The sequence below is a fragment of the Prionailurus viverrinus genome, chromosome B2, assembly GCF_022837055.1.
Source record: "Prionailurus viverrinus isolate Anna chromosome B2, UM_Priviv_1.0, whole genome shotgun sequence".
In the NCBI taxonomy this organism is placed as follows: Eukaryota; Metazoa; Chordata; class Mammalia; order Carnivora; family Felidae; genus Prionailurus; species Prionailurus viverrinus.
The window spans coordinates 72242630-72259957 of NC_062565.1; the positions used below are offsets into that span (position 1 = coordinate 72242630).

General features: G+C 38.7%; 1 long non-coding RNA gene across 1 annotated transcript; it reads left to right on the forward strand.

Annotated features, from left to right (window-relative positions):
* The first annotated feature begins 415 nt into the window (after positions 1-415).
* Positions 416-17115, forward strand: LOC125166758 (uncharacterized). Its single transcript, XR_007152526.1, has 3 exons — positions 416-818; positions 5468-5606; positions 15870-17115. It is a non-coding gene; the product is annotated as an uncharacterized LOC125166758 (long non-coding RNA).
* The last annotated feature ends 213 nt before the right edge of the window (positions 17116-17328 follow it).

A 17328-nucleotide genomic window follows, 5' to 3' on the forward strand; every position in this document is an offset into this window, starting at 1 on the left:
AAATTACCCAGACCGGGAATCTATATGGCTAGATTATTCCAGAGAAAGAGAAAAGAGTGTAAAGAAGGAGGTATAGAACATGTATCAAGATAATATATTAAATATGCCTGTTTAGACAGACCAATAACCTGAGTAACCGGCCTAGGGGAGGGAAGAGATAAGGAGGAGAAACAGGGGGGCGGGGCGGGGGTGGTAACATATCTATATATCCAGAATTGACCTATAGTTAATCCTGGCAATACTGCATCACTTGTCTCCAGTAGCTGTCCGCAGGGTCTGTGCTGCTTGGGTGCATACACAGTTACCCAGGGCAAAGGGGCGTGGTTTGGTGTAATCTGAACCCACTTCCACTATGTGCCCCAGGAGTGATCCCTGAGGCCCTGCCTTGGTGGTGGTGGGGAGGGGGGAATGGTGACTCCGAGTCTCTTCTCCACAGAGTCAGACCGGTGGACTCAGTTTGAGTTGTCCTCACTGTGCTGTGGGAGCAGAGGGGGCGGTCCTTCTCGCTCCACGAACTCCCCTGACCCTGTGCTTGGGTAGGATTCAGAGTCCTGCTCCGTGAGGTCTGGTGCTGGAGAAGCGCCTCTCAGTGCGGCGATATGTGGTCCCAGCTGGCTTTGTCTGTGCCATAGCACTTCAGGGAGGACCGTCTTCTTCTACTGCAGACTGAGCCTCCGGCCTTGGCACCACAAGCCCCGCGGGTGGTGGACGCAGGGTGGCTTTGTCTTTTCCCACAGCACTCCAGGGAAACAGTGGCCTTTTCCTCCTACAGACTGTGCCCTCGGCCCAGCCACTGTGTCCAGGGGTGGCAGATGCAGGTAGGTTCTGTACTATCGCGCAGCCCTCCAGGGAGGGATCCACTTTCTCCAGCTGCGGACTGAGCCCCTGACCTACCACTGCACCCAGGCCTGGTTCCCCTCCTCCCCAGGTGCTCGAGCAGGGAGCTGGCTCCAGTCCCAAGAAAGCCCCACAGTTAGAGATCGGATCCCTCTCAGTCTCAGTCTGAGGTCTTTCTCCTGTCCAGCTATGGTCCTGCACTTCCCTAGCTGCTCTTTCTCTTCCCTTTGTCTCTCTGCAGAAGGGGGTCCCTCCCCTCCGTGCCCACATGGCCTTTTTTCATCTCCCCCAGTTCACAATTACCCACCTATCTTTTTTCCAGCTTTCCCATTCTCTTCCTAGTAGATTCAGTCTCTTTGCCTCCCAGGTTCTGGTGTTCAAAGTCCTTTGGCTTCTACACTTCTTTGTTTGAGAGACACAGGAAGTATGGATTCCTCCTACTTCTCCGCCATGTTGGCCAATGTCTCATCATATTTATTTAAATAAAATTACTAATTTAATCCTTAGGAGTGATCTTTTTGGGGTATTCCACTAGGACCTAGCGCGGGGCCTTAAACCCAGTTTGTGCTCATTAATACATGGTAAGTAAATACACAACTAAGCCAGTCAGTTATTGCCAACAATTCCAAATGTCTGGGTGATAAAGGATTAGATTGTATGGTTCTTCCTACCTGTTCTTCATTTTGTCACTCATGCTTGCTGACCTGTAACTTGTGTCACAAACCATAACAGAGGTAGGTGTTGGACAGGGCCAGTTTGAGATTTCTGTAGCAATCAAAAGCAGCTGGGACAGGGTCTTGCATCATTGTGGACCCAAAACACATACCACCTGCAGATTTTGGCTGGTAATTCTTAACTCAGGAATGTCAGGATGATATCACAAACATGGACAAAATGTAGTTTCTCTTTTCTGAATCCAAGTTTTACCAGTGTCTCTGGATAATGCTGCCACTTATTTTTGAGAACATACACATTGTTTAATTCCAAAGACGTTAAAATAGGAAAATCTAGGTCCATTGTATTCATAACCAATATGGGGTATGAAAATTCTATAATAGAGTTTTGAAATTTGTTGCTTAAGGAGATAGAGGTGAAATTGTTGAATTCTGTTATCAGTGATAACAACCTCTTGGAAGTCCCTGGGTCTCTGCTTACCTTTAGGAGGCCACCTCAAATGTAAATCTTTGCATCCAGTTACAAGTGAATCATGAATTTAAAGCACTGCAAAGATAGTCTTTTATAGTCATACTCAAATGGCTAAGTTCACCTTGTGTTGATTTTTCTTTTTTTCCTTGAATATATTTCTCTCTTATTATTATTATTATTATTATTATTTATATACAGCTAAAAGTGGTCAATATTCTTTGAAACCCAGTCACTAGGTAAGTGGAAAAGTAGGTAACCACAATATAAATTCTCAAGTCTCAAAATATGATGGGAAGAAATCAAAAAAGACAAAAGAGCCAGTTTCAAGGGGCTCGCAGTGGTTCAATCTGGGACAATTGAAAAAACACAGTAATGATGATAGTAACGAATTATAACACGTGAGTATAACAAAAATCCATGGGTCCATGCTGACATAAGTACATTGAATAAATAATTACATGAAGGATAAGGAACTGCTATTTATTAAAGGAGAATTCTAAGTAATAAGTGTGGAAAGAATGATGAAAATAGAAAAGTCATATTTGGCAAAAAGGAGAGGAATAATTGTTTTAGGCAAGCATCATCAAATGGGTGCTAAAATTAGCACATGAAAGTATTTACGTGGACCTGAAGTAACTTCCCACAAGATATTTATTAGTTACGAAGAGAAAAATAGTAACATTATAGTACAGAAACCTGGCAGACATCCCTTTAGTCAAAGTTACCCTCAACTTTAAAGAGATAAATTGATATCATGTGCCTTGTGACAATCCCCATGAGGAGGACACAACATCATTTCACTGGCATTCTTGCCAAAAAATGCATATCCTGAATTTTATCATAAGCAAATATCAATCAAAGCCAAACTGAGGGATATCCTACAAAACAATAGGCCTCTATTCTCTAAATATATCACATTCTTAAAAGACAGACACTAAGCAAGTATCTAGATCAGTGTTCTAGAACTTTAGCATACATCATAAACATCTGGGAGGGTTTGCTAAAATGCATATTGGTGTTTCCCACCCTTCCCCCTAAGAATTTCTGATTCCTAGGTCCAGAATAGGGCCTGAAAATTTGCATATCTAATAAGTTCCTGGGTTATACACATGCTGGTGGTCTAAGGACCACACTTTGAGAACCAGTGGTCTACAATGGACAAACTATAGCCCATCAGCTAAATCTACCTGGTTGTTTTTCTAAATAAAATTGTATCAGGACATAGCCACACCCATTTGTTTATGTACTGTTTGTGGTTGCTTTCGGCCAAGTTGAACAGTATTGCTAGATATCATCTGGCCCACAGAGCATAACATATTTATCACTTGTCCCTTTACAGAATATGCTTCCTCACCTCTGATATAGAATCTGGTTTAATTATGTAACATGAGAACTAAATATATATCTCTTGAATTAGAACCTGGATAAGAACAGTGATATCAGTGGGAAACTTAGCAAAATTGTATGAGATCTGCAGACTAGGTAGTAGAGTTTATCAATATTTTTGTTTTTGATGGTTGGATTGTGGTTATGTAAGATGCTAGCATTTCAAGAATCTGAGTGGAGGCTATATGGGAATTCTTTGTATGACGTTTGCAACTTTGTGTAAGTCTGACATTTTTCTGAAATAAAATGTTTAAAACATACCATAAGACAACTAAAAAATCCCAAAATTGTGTCCTTTGTAAGCTGACTGTTACACACGTGATCAGGTTAAAGATGTGCTGAGAGAGTACCTGGGTTGTAAATGATGAGAGAAGCTACTCCAATACGAATTGCTCCCTGAATAACAAGGAAAATTCCATTACATTATAGAACAAGTTTCAACTTATGGACCCAAAATTGATTGCACCTTCTACCCAGATGGAATAAAGTGCAAGAGGCATCCTCTCTGAATTTAGAGGGGAAAAAAGCATTGACACCCAATTTAGCTCTCAACTGCACCCCCTTGTCAGGAAATACTGCGTGTCAGGACCTTTCATGGGCAAAACAGTACTTGACTGGCTCATAATAAACATTCTCTATTATTATTTGTTCTTATTGTTTCTATCATCTTGCTTGGTTTTGTTGTAATGAAATCCCCAGATTGTAAGCTGACATCTTCGGAGGGCCCAAAGAGGCACTGTTAGGTATACATCTCACATGTGGCTATTGCAGGGAATTGAGTAGTGTGGGGATTCAGGAGTGGGAAAGGCATTCAGCTCTGAGTACACTCTATTCCCTGTGGATCTCTCAATACCTGATTATCTCGCTTCTTTCCAGCTTCTCCCTACAGATGGCAAAAAGGGACTCATTCTGATTTCTTTTCTTTCCTACCCCAAACCTTACTAAGCCATCACAGATTTTTCCTGGTAGCAGAACAATTCAGTGATTTTTCTATAATAAGCTAATAGCTTCAACAATTCTAATCTTCACACATTTAAAAATTAAGTGTGTGTGTGTGTGTGTGTATATATATATATACACATATACACGTGTGTGTGTGTGTATGTATATAAATATGTATAAACAAACAAGTGGGGTAATATGCAATTTTCTTTTTTCTTTATGTAGCTTTTTACTTTTAGTTTGTACTTGAAATTTCCCCATGCTGTGTCTCCGGCATGATACTGAAGCCTGCCTTAGGCACTGAGCTCAAGGAAACTCTACTCTCCAGAGGGAAAATGGAGCTCTTGCCCCACGTCACTTGATCCCTTGTCACGATCGTGCTTTATGAACGACCTGAGACTACGTTTCTAACCTCCTTACATTTTATGACCAGGGATAGAAAAAAAGAGAAGAGGGCAGAAGTCACACCAACTCCAAAACGGGATCACAAGCAAAAGGGGGGGGGGGGGGGGATGGAACTCTAGTGAATCTCTAGAAGCATATTCCACCCACTACAACCTTGTTTGTAGAGGATGAGTTCTACTGAGTCCTGTTTATGCACATTTTTTCTAGTCCTCACTGCATGCCACTAATGAGCGGTAGGCTTCAGCATCCCCATTTCCAAGATGAGGAAACCAACCATTAGGGATGGATGATTTAGCCGGGCTACACAGCTTTCAAGTCACAGCTTGTTCCTATTTAGCTCATTTTTGTTGTTTTGTTTCATTTTTTAAATCAAAGATTATAGGTAATATGCCAAGAGCCCTGTCATGCATACCACGCAAGGTTCCTGATCTTCACAGCTTCAGTCTGTGACTGAAGTCTGGTGACTGAAATCTTTTCAAGCATCCCCTACTATTTTCTAATTCCCTTTTTCACACAAGTCAAGACTTATAGCAATAGACTCCCCCCTCCCCCGCTTTTATAACAACAAACATAACAATGCCGGTTTCTCCATGCTTCTATGATGGGGGGAATGTCTAGCTTCCTTGAGTCTCTTACATGTGTCACACCTTCTCCCATTCCAGTCTCACTCATCTAAGAGTATCTTTGGAAGAGAAAGCAGAAAGAGACAGAGATAACCTTTCATCCTGGGAGTGGGCATTTTCGTTTGCAGGAGAACTGGTTGGCTGACTGCCTCCTGCCTCCTGTCACCTGATGCTGACGCTTGCAAGTCCTGGAAGCTGTCGGGGATACTGAACAGCTGGAGCCTCCACTTTGTTGGATTTGAGGGCATCTCCAGGGTTTGCCAGGAGGTACTGTGTTGCATTTCAAAATAATTTCCTCGGCAAAATTAATTTTTTTCTGTTAATTTTAACTCTTAAAAATCAGTGGAGGAACTGAATATTTTGTGGTGTGATAATGGCAGTGTAATTATGTACGAAAATACAAATGTTAAAAAATTTTCAAAAATAGGTTAAGCAGTTGAGCAAAGTCTTGATAATTGCTGAATCTGGGTCATGGGGTTCATTGGACCATTAACTTTACTTTTGAGTATAGTCTTCGAATTTTTCATAATAACAATTTATTTTTTATTATTTATTTTTTTGAGAGAGAAGGAGAGAGAGAACGTGCATGTGTGCAAGTAAGCAGGAAGGGGCAGAGGGAGCAGGAGAGAGAGAATCTTAAGCAGGCTCCACGCTTAATGCAGACCCCGGACACCAGGTTCGATCTCACGACCCTGAGATCATGACCTGAGCTGAAATCAAGAGTAGAAGCCTTAACCGACTGACCCACCCAGACGCCCCTATTTTTCACTTGTTTTAAAGTCACTTATATTTTTAGGAAGTGGTAAAAATATCATGAAATCCAACAAACAGAAAGTGTGCAATCCCTAAAAGGTTGGAGCCTTCTATCTGGGTCTCTGTTATATTGTTTAGAACACAAATTTAATTATATCTTTTAAGCCCTAACTGAAAAGCTGCTTCTTAAGTATAAACAATATAAAAATATAATAAACAGCTTGATATTTGTTATAAACAATAGAATGATAAATAGTAATATAATAAGTAATACAGTATAACATATATGATCACATATAATAATAAACTATGGTACTAATATAAATAATTATTCTTATATATTATTATAATTAATAATTCTAAATAGCTATAGTAAATACTGGTCCTCCACTAGTATGGTGCTATTGCTATCTTTGTGTACAGTTGAGGAAACAGCAGTTGGCCATGTGGCCCTCGGCCTTCTTTCAGGTGTCGTAGTAGGCAGGCTGGTTCATTTATGCTGGGGTAACAAGTCTCACTTGCTTCATCCAGTTTGTCCTCCATGTCTGTTGTGTCACAAGGTCTTGTGAAATGGACATATAACACCTAGTTTTCAGATTACCACAGCAGAGGAAGAGAAAACTGGGGGGGGGGGGGGAAGGGGTCATTTGGCCCAGAAATAGGAAGTATCCCTTTGAAAAATTAGTGCATTGTCTATAACTAGTTACAGGGCTTTACCTAGCTGCAAGGAGAGTGGGAGTAGGGCATGGCCATTTAGTGAGCGATAACATTTCTCTGACATGGGTGGATATATGACAACCCATGATCTGAATATGAGATCGTTTCTGGCAGCAAAGGTCCAAAAGCCTTGGGAAAGGAACATTGTTTTTACTGGATCTCCTAGAATGAACAGTCTCTGGAGAAGCAGTGTTGGGAGTGGAAGGATGGTGGTGGGAGGAGGGTACCTGCCAATAAAATACTAAATGTTTTAGAGATCTGTTTTGCTAAAAAGGACAGGCCCTGTAGGAAGTTCTGGGAATGACGTTTAGAAATCATCAATTATATAGAGTCATATATACTATGCTAATAGGTTTATACTGTAGACAAACTTACTGAAAGGTGTTTTTTTTTTAAAGTTTAAGTTTGTTTAAGTAAGTTTAAGTTTGTTTTTAAGTTTGCTCGTTTATTTATTTACATAATCTGTGTGGGGCTCAAACTCAGGACCCTGACATCAAGCGTCTCATGCTCTTCTGACTGAGCCAGCCAGGCGCCCAAAAATTTCCTGAAAGTTTTTGACACTTGAACTGATATTATGGAATAGGTAGGGGCAGTTTAACTGTGCCATGCCATGGATGAGGATTCCCTAAATGTAGAAAAGTATGGTGACTTGTGTAGGGCCATATAGGTAATTAGTAAAAGAACTAGGGTTCAAATTTCTGTTTCCTCATTCCAAGTTCAGATTTTGTGTAGCTATTTCTTGATTATGAGATGATTTTGGAAGATTAATCCGGTAGTGGTGTACAGAATGGATAAGGTGATAGGAAGGTCAGAGATGGGAAGACCAATTTAGCTAATAAGTTTTTTCTAAATGATGGCGAAAGGACTCTGAACTAGGCTGTTTTTCAAGAGGTATGGAGAGAGATATGATTGGAGCTTGAATGAGAGAAGTGCCCTCCCATTGGAGTCAGAGAACACTTCTCCATGCCTTTATGACTTCGTGGACCAGGATGTCAGCCACATTCGTACTTCTACCTCTAGTGAGGAAATGAAGCTGTGTGGCTCAATCCCACATTTTCTCCCCTTATTTTCCTTCTCTGCCATGCAGTAGGGGGATGGGGGCCTGTGGTGGTCAAGCTCAGCTTTGCAACTGGTGGGTGAGTAGAATTCTGTGTTGGAGGGGAGAGTGTTAGCATATTCATGTGGCCATGGATTTCAAGCCACACTGTCAATGAAATTGCTATTCTTCTGGTCACCATTTGTGTCTCTAGTGTGTTTTTATTTTTTAGTTGGTTCTAAACTCAGGAAAAGAAAGGGTGGTTATTTATTTCCCTCCTCAAGCTGCAACAGAAAGAATAGAGGCTGTACAAAGGGAATCATAACTTTGGGATGGAAAAGACCTCGGAAATTTTCCGGGTCAACACTTTCTTTTTATAAGAAAAAGAACTGAGTTGTAGAAAGTTTGGCATACTTAGGTCACAGTTACAGCTGAGTAAAGTGTTGAATACTATTAATTCAGAGATCTTTCTCTTTCTAGATAAGGATACAATGGTAATGGGAAAATAGTCAACTATAAACAGCCAGCAGCATGCGTAGCAGGGAGGTGGATATAGGCCCAGGGCTGTATATTTAAGAGATTTTTTTCCACCCCCTGTGGAAGTTTTATGTGTTTGTAATTGAATCTCTCACTAATTTCTTTATGCTTTCCAAGTGTTATGTAAATATGTATCTAGAAAATAGAAGTCAATACAGAAAACACAAATATGTTCTATATATGTGTGTATATATATATATATATATATATACATATATATGTATATAAAATGTAGGCAAATATTTATAGTTTGTTTTTTTACATCACAAATCTTAACCCAATTGGAATTTTGATATGGCATGAGGTAGGACATGTTTAAATTTTCATGTCAAAATATTGTTTAATTAATTTGCTGAAAATATTATTTGTTGGAAAACCCATTTTTTTCTCACTCATATGAAATAACACCTGTATCATATATCATCTCTTATATATACTTGGTACTTTTCCAAACTTACCTTTCTGTCCATTGATCTGTCTGGCTGTATCTTTGCCAATTTCATTCTGCTGTAGGTAGTTTGAACTGCACCTGACAATCATCATGGACAGCATGGGAAAAGGTCAGGCATTGGGTTCAAGCTTACCTGGGTTTGAATCCAAAGTATCTCACTTGTAGATGTATATCCATATGGAAGTGAATTAATTCTCTGAGCCTCTGAGTGTATTCATTGGAGAATGATAAGAATTGTCATTAACTAACAGAATTTCCATGAAGGTCAGGGAAAATACATGTAAAGCACTTACACTTAACACTCTTGGATAGGAATATTATATAAATATTTTGCATTATTAATAAGCTTTCACTTAAAAATTCTTTATACTATGTTAAATTCAATGTTGTGCATCCACATGCAAGCTTATAAAGCATAATAAACATGAAGATTGCTTCTTTTATTTTCCTGGAATAGAGTTACTTTAGTTATGTCTTTATTCATTCTTCTTTAGAGGAATTAAGGACGATGAGAGTCGATGTAACAATTTGTTTAAATTTTTTTTAACGTTTATTTGTTTTTGAGAGAGACAGAGCACGAGGAGGAGAGGGAGACACAGAATCCGAAGCAGGCTCCAGGCTCCGAGCTGCTGGCACAGAGCCCTATGCGGGACTCAAATTCACAAATTGCGAGATCATGACCTGAGCTGAAGTCGGTTGCTTAACTGACTGAGCCACCTGGGCGCCCCTTGATGTAACCTAATTTTTAAAGACATTTCTGTCAAGGCTTGGTTTGAATCCCATTTTTTCCCTAAGCTTCAGTTTTCTCATCTATAAACTAGAGTTAGTACCTACCTCCTAGGTGAGTTGAGGATAAAATAAAATGTGTGTAATATTTGGGGTTTGAGCTATCATTACCTGACAGAAGCAAAGGCAGATGCACTGAAATACTGACATGAAATTGCTACTAGAAGATGAATTAATACAGGCATTTTGAAATTTATATGTTGACTTAGCAAATTTGAATCTCAACCTTTTATGAATATATGTAATATGCAAATTATTATACAATTGTATTCTGAAAAGCATTATCAAGTGGCAATAATTTTTATTATCTCATGCCACCTGGTGCCTTGACCAAGTTACTACAACCCATAATTGTGAGTTGTTAATGAAAATAATCATAGCTAATATTTGTTGGATATTTTTGTGGGCCAGGCCCTGTATTAAACCTTTTTTATATATTAATTAGCTAATTGATTCAACAAATATTTATTGAACGACTGCTATGTATCAGCCTCTTGTATGTGTTCTGTGATTTTATCAACATGGCATCCCTCTAGGTCAGTTTTAATGTTCTCCCTGTGAGACTCAGAGAGATTGATATACCCAAGGCCATACAGCCAGAGATAGAAGGACTGGTATTTAAACCTATTTCTTCTTTCACTGCCTTAGTAGTATATAATAATTAATTTATCCTATACTATATATTCTATAGTCTATAGAGTGTGCTATACTCTATTTATGTAGTCATTTTTCTTTTACAAGATGATAATGATGATTTCAATATGACAACCATATCAATAATCTTTTAGTAGGTTTTCTTGCTTTGGGGTTAACTAAATATTTCATTTTAATTCCTTTGTTAACTTCTTGGCTATACTTCTTTGAAAGCTTTTTTAGTGGTTGCTCTAGGGATTGCAATACTCACTCTATATATTACTGTTAATCAAAACAGTATGGTATTGGCATAAAACATATACATAGATCAATGTAACAAAGCAGAGATTTCAAAAACGACCATGCATTTACAGTCAATTAATTTACAACAAAGGAGCCATGAATATACACCAGGGAAGAGATAGTCTGTTTAAGAAATAACATTGAGAAAACTGGACAGCCAAATGCAAAAGAACGAAGCTGAACCATTATTTTACATCATACACAAAAATCAACTCAAAATTGATTAAAGACTTTACGTATCAGTGTCTACTTAGACTTAGTATCAGATCATTTCATACACACTGTAAGAAATTTGAACAGTGTAATTCCATTTATTCTCCCATTCTTTATGCTATTGTCACATATTTTATACCTGAATACATCATAAACCTCACAGTACAATGTTATAATTTTTTACTTTATTTTTTTTTTTCAACGTTTTATTTATTTTTTGGGGGACAGAGAGAGACAGAGCATGAACGGGGGAGGGGCAGAGAGAGAAGGAGACACAGAATCGGAAGCAGGCTCCAGGCTCCGAGCTGTCAGCCCAGAGCCCGACGCGGGGCTCGAACTCACGGACCGCGAGATCGTGACCTGGCTGAAGTCGGACGCTTAACCGACTGCGCCACCCAGGCGCCCCTTTTTTTTATTTTTATTTTTTTACTTTTATTTTTATTTTTATTTTTTTTTATAATTTTTTTTTTACTTTAAACAAACATTTGCATTTTGATGGAGTTAAGAAATGGAAAGGATAACTATTTTTTAAGTTTTATTTTTATTTTGAGAGAGAAAGAGACAGCAAAAGTTGGGGAGGAGGAGGAGGAGGGAGAGGAGGAGGGGGAGGGGAGAGAGAGAGAGAGAGAGAGAGAGAGAACTGCAAGCAGGCTCCACACTGCCAGTGCAGAGCTTGATGTGGGGCTCGAACCCACAAAACTGTGACCTGAGCTGAAACCAAGAATCAGACGCTTAACTGACTGAGCCACCCAGGTGCCCCAGAAAGGTAACTTTTATATTCATACAACTATTAACCATTTTTAAATCCTTGGCATTCCTTCTACTTGACATCATTTCCTTTATTTCATTTCTGATTCTAGTAATTTGATTCTTTTCTCTCTCTCTTTTTATAAGTAATCTCTACCCCCAACATGGGATTTGAATTCACAACCCCAAGATTAAGAGTTGCATGCTCAGTCAGTCATCTATTTCCTTTCTAATTTTCTGCCTAGTTGTTCTTTCCATTACTGAAAGCAGAGTATGAAGTCGTTGTTATTGTTGAATTGTCTATTTCTCCCCTTCATTTACATTAACTTTTGCTTTGTGTGTTTTGGTGTTCTGTGTTTATATTGCATATATGTTTATAATTGTTTTATCTTCCTGATGGATTGATGCTTTTATCGTTATGAAGTGTCCCTATTTATCCTTAGTAATTTTGTTTTAAAATTTATTTTATCTGATATTAGTACAGCTGCTCTGCCTTTCTTGTGGTTGTTGTTTGCATGATATATCTTTTCTTTCCTTTTATTTTCATGTGTATGAATGTAAAGTGTGTCATTATATGGACAGCACTTAGCTGGGTTTTTGTTTTTTATCTAGTTTGACAATCCCAGCCTTTTGATTGTCTATGCTTTTTCTGCTTCTATTGAAACGAACACTTTTTTTTTTTTTTTAGTCTCTTGGTGTGGTCAATTGTACTGATTGATTTTGAAATGTTAAACCAACCTTGCATTCCCATGTTTGACTCCATTTGTTCATGATGTATTATCTTTTTGTATATGTTGCTTTATTATACTTGACAGGATTTTGTTGAGGATTTTTGGGTCTATGTCCACAAAGAATATTTGGTTTTAGTTTTCTTTCTTTATAGTGTCTTTCTCTGATTTTAATATTAGGGTATTGGGTATTCCTACTCATAGAATGAGTAGGAAAGTGTTACCTTATCTTCTATATCTTGGACTTTTTTTTTTTTTTAATTTTTTTTTTCAACGTTTATTTATTTTTGGGACAGAGAGAGACAGAGCATGAACGGGGGAGGGGCAGAGAGAGAGGGAGACACAGAACCGGAAGCAGGCTCCAGGCTCTGAGCCATCAGCCCAGAGCCTGACGCGGGGCTCGAACTCACGGACCGCAAGATCGTGACCTGAGCTGAAGTCGGCCGCTTAACCGACTGAGCCACCCAGGCGCCCCTATCTTGGACTTTTTAAATGGAATTGGTAATATTTCTTCCTTAAATGTTTGACTGAGTTCCCCAGTGAAGCCATTTGAGCCTAGAGTTTTCTCTGTTGGAATGTTTTAAAGTATGAATTTAATTTATTCAATGGATACCGGATTATTCACATTATTTTCTTGCTCTAAACAAAGCTTTTCCTAAACTTCTCCCACCTCTGTGAGCCAATGACAACTTTTTAAATTTCTCACTCACACATGAATTTGGACTTTGTAGACTTCTGTGTGTTCTTATGTTCTAACTATTCTGTAGATTAAGTTTTGTGTGTTTAATTTCCCTTGCTTTCCCTTTTACTCTCTTTGTTTTTTAGGAAAACGTGTACAGGGATTCAGATTTATGAAGCCAAAATTATTCTGCAGAAATTCAGAAGAATTTTAAAGTACTCTTTTAGTGATAAAGTTCCAGTAATGAACTATGTTTCATAGTGAGGAATTCAGAAGGAGGACTTTTCTGGTGAAATTTTCTTCACTGGAGGGACCACACAGGCACTTCCCAGGCAGGATGACTATATGGTCATTAGGTGTTCTTTTGACTTCTAAGTACCAATTCCCCATTTGCTTGGTAGCAGCTCCTTGAGTTATGTTTGGGTAATCTTTATTACTTTGTATATAGTATTGGTCAACAAAATACCCTCTCTTCTTTAGTCATGGGGTAGCAATGAACTAATCTGGGCTAACCAGATGCTCTCCCTGAGGAACTAAATCTTGAACAGAATCAAAGACAGGTGAGTGAATTCAAGGTAGAGGTTTTAATATCTTTGTAAGTCTCTAAATTACCTTCTGTTACCTGGATTTCTGGGTCTGCACTGGTGTCAGCTCTTTCTGAGCTGTTTGTTTCCTCAATTTTCGTGAGCCATCCCATATCTTATAAAGTAATTATAGTTCTGCGTAAATTAGCCACAGGTAATTCCAGTAGTTTGTAACTAAATAACCCTAACTGGGGGTAAGATGGTGGCTGTTCTTCTCTAGACAGGGAACATAGTGTATAGCAAGGCTGTATGGGATTTATAGGGTTTGTCTATACGATATGTGGACCAACTTATCAAAGACACCAGGTAGGGAAAGCTTATTAAGAATGCAGATGCTCTACTCCAGGCCTAACGAGTAAGAATTTCTCAGTGTGGGGTTCAGGAAATCTGAAATGTGAACAAATTGCTCAGAGATTATTCTGCAAAATACATTTGAGAAACACAACATAAGGGTACAGGTCTTGAAATCTGAAAAACAGAGATTAGAATGCTTTATGCTGTTTTAACTGGGGTTAGCCAATTAGTCCCACTGGGCTTGTTTTCTCATCTGTAAGATGAGGATTGTAAAACCTTGTTCATCAAGTTGTTTTTAAGGATTGAAATATGCATGTAGAGATTTTCATATTGCCTCAACAGAGGAGAGCTGCATCATTACTGGGTGTTTATATCCCAAAATCTAATATGTCTTAGGAAAAAATTGTGACTAGCAAAAATTATGGTTGAAGACCATGTAAATCTATGATATAGTAACCTATGGTCACAGTTATGCATCATGTTGGGGACAAATGTACGGTCTTTCACCACGTATATAACTAAGAATCTCCCTGAAGTGTTAGAATAGGTTAGAGTAGCTAAACACCATGTAAAGTAGTTGGCTTGTGCTTAGAAGTCGTGTGCTATTAAAACAAACACATAATTTTTTAAAGTATGTATGTATGTATGTATTTAGAGAGAGAGAGAGAGAGAGAGAGCGAGCGTGTGCACAAGTGGGGGAGGGGCAGAGAGACAGGGAGAGAGAAACCCAAGCACAGAGGCCAACCGAGAGCTCCGTCCCATGAACTGCGAAATCATGACCTGAACCTCATACTGGGAAATTCTTATTCATTAGGCCTGGAGTAGAGATAAATGGGTAAAAGTTACATCAACAACAAAAATTGAGGCAATGTTAAGTGTGGGTGTCAAAAATTTCTTTTGGTCCCAGTACTCATGATTATGTAAGCCATAACTTCAGGCAGGCTTTTAGAAACCTGGCAATACTGGCAGGTATACAAATTATGGCAATGCAAATTATGTGGGGAGTTAAAAAAAATCAAGGGGTGCCTGGGTGGTTCAGTTGGTTAAGTGTCCAACTCTTGATTTCAGCTCAGCTCATGATCTCACAGTTCGTGAGTTTGAGCCCTGCATTGGGCTCTGTACTAACAGGGTGGAGTCTGTTTGGGATTCTCTGTCTCCCTCTCTGCCCCTCCCCTGCTTGCCCTTTATCTCCCCCCCCCCAAAATAAATGAATAAACATTAAAAAAATCAAGGTGGCACGTATTTCTGTTTATGGATAAATGGCTCTGCCTCTTACATATGCATGCAGATATCAATATTTGGAGGAGTTTTCTGAGTCATCATTTGTATCTAAATCCTTCCACCAGGCTAAGCACAAATGCCAGATAACGTCACTTTGAAAGATGTCCTTTCTCTGGTGTCTACTCACAAGATTTCTATCCAGGTAGATAGTTCAGGTTCCTGAAAGGTTGATCCCAAGAGTATCTCAAGCCCCTGCCGGAGATGAGAAGTCAGAGAGAAGTTGTCTGGATGCTTGATAAGAGCAGAAAAAGGGATAATTCATATGCTGGATGGTATAGTAAGCTTAGATCCATTGGTTGGCTTAAAATAATGTTCCTTAAAACACAGTACCTGGCACATGCAAGGCTTTCAATGCATACTAGTGAATAGTAGAATCAGATTCTTAAAATTAGAAAGACCGTAAACAACACCTAAATGAAGCAGAAGGCCTCTGAAGAGGCTCCTCCCATAGTGTTCATCCAGCCTGTGCCTGCCTATCTCTAATGATAGAGAATTCATTATACCCAAGGAGAATCTACTTAACAAGAAGTTCTTTATACAGAGATGGAATTTATTTCTTCTGTTTCTTGTTCTTCTCTCTGGGACCAAACAACAAATTTAGTCCTTTTTCTACCAGAGAGCCACCAAACATTTAAGGAGAATTAATACATCACTTTAAAAGTCTCATGTAGAAAAAACATCTTATGTAGACCAAATATCTCTAGTTTCTTTAACTCTACTCCAAATCACAGAATTCTGTATTGGAAGAAATATATTAAACAATGTACAAAAACTCTTTAATAATGCAGGCATCTCCAGAAAGTTCATCAAAAGCATCTATTCAGCTTCGTTTCTACCACAAAATCTCTGGCTGTTATGGATGAACTGTGCCCATCCCCCAAAAGATATGTTGAACCTAATCTCCAGTACCTGGTACCTCAGAACACGACCTTATTTGGAAATCGAGGTGTTGGAGACATAATTAGTTAAGATGAGATCATACTGGAGTAGGGTGGGCTCATGATCCAATAGAACTGGATGTGTCCTTACAAGATGGCCCTGTGAAGATACCAGAGACAAGAAAGGAAGAACAGTGAGTGAGAACATCTTGTGAGGACGAAGACGAGATTGAGTTATGCAAGTCAAGGAACACCAGAGACTGTCGGTAAAACACCAGAAGCTAGGAAGAGACAAGGAAGGATTGCCCTACAGCTTTCAGAGGGAGTATGAGTCTGCCAACCCCTTCATCTTGTACTTCTAGCTCCAGAACTGTGGGACAATGACTTTCTGTACCCAGTTTGTGGTACTTTGTTACAGCAGCCCTAGGAAACAAACACATTGGCTTTGACTATATTTTGAATTTTCTTTTCAGAATGATACCGACAGCATTATTCCACATGGTAATCATCAAAGCAAGCAAATGCTAGAGCTCTTCCATCTAAGTATTTCCAGCCCTGAATTGAAACCAATTTCAAACAGTCTATGAACTCGCATACATGTTGTCAAATACATGCTGCAGGGGAATGAATCTCCTAAGCTACTTAGCTGTACAAATATAACTAACATTATTTTCCTACAACTTGATTTTGAAACAATAGCTTTGCTGAGACATAATTGTTACTAAAATTCACTATTTTAGTGTACATTTCACTGGTTTTTAGTACATTCACAAAGTTGTGCAACCATCACCATTATATAATTTTAGAATATTTTCATTACCTCAAAAAGAAACTCCATACCTAATAGCAACCACTCCTCACCCTACTCCCTTTCCCTAGCCCCTGGAAACCACTAATCTACTTTCTGTTTCCACTGATTTGGCTATGCTGGACATTTCATATAAATGGAATTGTATACTATGTGACTGGCTTCTTTCACTTAGGACTATGCATTTAAGGTTCCTTTATGTCTTTTCATGACTCAACAGCTCATTTCTTTTTAGTGCCAAATCGATTACATTGTCTGGATATACCACGGTTTATTTATCCAACCCGATTGTTTATCCATGTAATGACAGAGATCTTGGTTGCTTTCAAATTTTGGCAATCATGAATAAAGCTGCAATAAATACTTGTGGGCAGTTTTTTGTATAGGTATACATTTTAATCTCCTTTGGGTAAATACCAAGAAGCATGATTGCTGGATTGTATGGCTACAGTATGCTTAGTTTCATAAGAAACCTTCAAACTGTCTTCCAAAGTGACTATGCCATTTTGCATTCTCACTACCAATGGATGAGTTATTTGTTTATTTTTTAATTAGGTAACT